Here is a 3,221-nt window from a genome sequence, read left to right as displayed (position 1 = left end):
CAACCTAAATACACACCGCACACACACACACACACACACACATATACACAGAGCAATATTGTTCAGACTTGAACAAGAAGGAAATCCTGCCATTTCAGGCAACATGAAGGAGCATGGAGAACACTATACTAGGTGAAATAAATCAGATACAGAAAGACAAATACATTGTACCACTTATATGAGAAATCTAAAATAGTCATAGAAGTGGGGAGGAGGGTAATTATTGTCAGTCACTGAGGAGTTGGAGTATGTGAGATGCCTAAGACTTAGTGATCTAATGTATACCATAGTGTCTATAGTTAAAAATATTTTATGGTATACTAAAATGTCTCCTAAGTGCTTTTACATCAAAATATAAATTAATAATGATAGAGGTCTTCAAGCTGGTATTTGCTGTTTAGAATATGTTGCTCTAGTTCTATTATAGACAGGTCTTTTTCTGTTAATTCAGAGCCCACAGTGTCTGTTTCTTAGGGAAGAAAAGCTGACTTACTAATTTAAATGGATGCAATACTAAATTACAAGTCAGAAGACACCAATGATTACTACAAATTACCGGGATGTGATGAAGTATCTTCAGTTGAACAAATACTGGAAGAATGTAAAGTCAGAGCTTTGAAATGTCACCCTGACAAACATCCGGAAAACTCCAAAGCTCTGGAGACTTTTCTGAAACTACAAAAGGCAAAGGAGATTTTGACCAATAAAGAGTCAAGCCTGTTATGACCACTGGAGAAGGAGTCAGATGCTGAAGCCATTTCTACATGGGAAGCTTTGACTGACTCAGTGAAAACATCAATGCAGTGGGCTGCTAGAGGTAAAAAGAATCTGATGTTGGAGGAAGCTGATCAGACTCACACAAACAAGATTGAAAATGAGAACTGGAATGAACAAAGAGAAATAACAGAAGATGAAATGGTTCCAATCACAGAAAAAATTAAGCAAAATGAGTCTGAGTCCCTAGAGAAGTCAAGCTCACAGCAAAATCCAGATTCTCAAAGTTTTTCCAGCATGAACTGTTGGCACTTTCGTTTCCACTGGCCCAGGTATGCTCCTTCAGAACTCCTGAGAAAGTTCAGATACTATAAAATATGAAATATTCCTATGTTGTAAAAGATGGAGTGTGATACTGGTCCCTGTGCTGCCGCCACGCGGTTTTTGTTCACATCTAAAACAAGGCGTGTGTCTGTGTCATGTTCGCACTTTGCTGAGTGCCCATGGATTCTTCTATCTTTTTGCCCTTTCCCACACAGTGAGAAAATTTAAGACTAGTTTCTTTCCAATATCTGAATAAATTAAGGTTCTTAGATCCAGAATAGAGCATATTACATGTGCTTTGCAGTTAATGCAATTTGCAGAAATCTATTTAAGATTTGATCTCTGTGTTTAAAAATTTCATTGATGCACAATGATCTCTGTTAGTGTAGATATACAGAAAATATTTTGTGACCCTTGACCTAAAATGAGATGTGAAATTACTTGTCTAAGCTCCACAGATTTAAATAAGTAATTTCTCCACAGTTTGCAAATGGATTTATAATTCAACTATATTTTGAAAATAATTGGAATAGATGTTTATACTTTAAGAAACCTGAACTGAAAGCTATAATTTATTTGAGGAAATACAATTCTACGAGATTTCTTGTGGTATATAAGCAAATGATACATGTATAAATTATGTTCTAATTCAAAATGGACCTGTTTGATAATACAACCTCTTTAGATTGGAATTCCTGATGGTCACGTATAGTTCTATGGTTATTTTTTAGTTTCTGAACAACTGAATGAAAATTAAGAACAAAAAAGGTTTTAGAGCATGGGTCCCTTAGTCAATGGCAGAGTTTTCATTGGTCTACAACAAAATGAGACAAAATAAAAACACACTTAATAATTATGGTCTGAATATTCATGTTCCCCAATTTCATATGTTGAAATCTTGACCCCTAAAATGATGATTTGAGAGGTGATTAAGTCATGAAGATGGAGCCATTATTAATGGGCAAGGAGGACTAAGAGAGACAGAGTGGGAGGGAGAGAGAGAGAGAGAGAGAAAGCGAGCAATTTCAAGTCCCTTCTATCATGGGGGGACATAGCAAGAAGGCACTCTCTATGAGCCAGAAAGTGGGCCTCACCAGACAGTGAATCTACATTCTTTTTGTACTTCCCAGCCTCTAAATAGTGGGAAATGAATTTCTGCTGTATAAAAACTACTCGGTTTGTGTTATTTTGTTATAGTAGCTTGTCAGCAGGGTTTTTTTAAAGCTAGATATATTCAACATAAAAGGCTGTCCTTATTCAGAAATTATATACTTTCAGCCATTAGAATTTTTATAAATTTTTAAATATGTGAATATATTAAGTTATTTGAAAGACAGAGTTACAGAGAGTAGGAGAGGCAGAAAGAGAGAGAGGTGAGAAATTGATCTTCCATCTGCTGGTTCACTCCACAAATGGTAGCAATGGCCAGGGTTGGGCCAGGAGTCAGGAGCTTCATCCAGGATTCCCACATGGGTGCAGGGGCCAGGGCCCTTGGGTCATTTTTTGCTGCTTTCCCAGGTGCAATAATGGGGAGATGGATTGGAGGTAGAAGAGCTGGTACTTGAACCAGTGCCCATGTGGGATGCTGGCACTGTAGGTGGCAGGCTAACTCACTGTGCCACAGCATCAGCCCCTAAGAATTGCAATTTAAATGTGCTTTTTATGAAATGGTATCAGAGTAGATTGTATTAGTTTGCTCAGGCTTCTGTAACAAAATACCACAGACTGCATGGCCTAAAAATATTTCTCTCAGTTCTGGAGGTTGGAAGTCCAAGTTGAAGGTGTTGGCAGATTAGCTTTCTTCTTAGGCCATTCTTGACTTCAGATGGCCAACTTCTCTCATTGTGTCTTCACATGGCTATGTTTCTGGGTGTGCACATCCCTGGTCTCTCTTTCTTATGAAAACCCACCAGGCATAATGTGTTAGAGCCTATGCTGATGACCTCATTTTAACTTAATAGCCACTTCGAAAACATTATCACCAGACAAGGCTACATTCTGAGGGAAACTATGAATTTGAGAGGAACAGTACTCAGTTTATAAGTTAGACAAAATTAATACTTTTGCCCATAAACTGTTCTAATGCTTATTCTCCTTAATTTTATATGAATTTTCACTGGTTCATCAGTAAGATGTAGTTAGGTATTGTTACTATTTCTGCAAATTTTACTTTAAAAATAGAA

The 3,221-nt window shown here is 37.2% G+C and overlaps 1 pseudogene; it reads left to right on the top strand.

The window, feature by feature from the left end:
* The first annotated feature begins 501 nt into the window (after positions 1-501).
* Positions 502-1,095, top strand: LOC100353628 (dnaJ homolog subfamily C member 12 pseudogene; annotated as a pseudogene).
* The last annotated feature ends 2,126 nt before the right edge of the window (positions 1,096-3,221 follow it).

This window comes from Oryctolagus cuniculus, chromosome X (genome assembly GCF_051225735.1).
Source record: "Oryctolagus cuniculus isolate XC-2025 breed Fujian yellow rabbit chromosome X, ASM5122573v1, whole genome shotgun sequence".
NCBI lineage: Eukaryota > Metazoa > Chordata > Mammalia > Lagomorpha > Leporidae > Oryctolagus > Oryctolagus cuniculus.
Note: the sequence above shows the minus strand (reverse complement) of the source record. Positions and strands in the feature narration are given on the sequence as shown.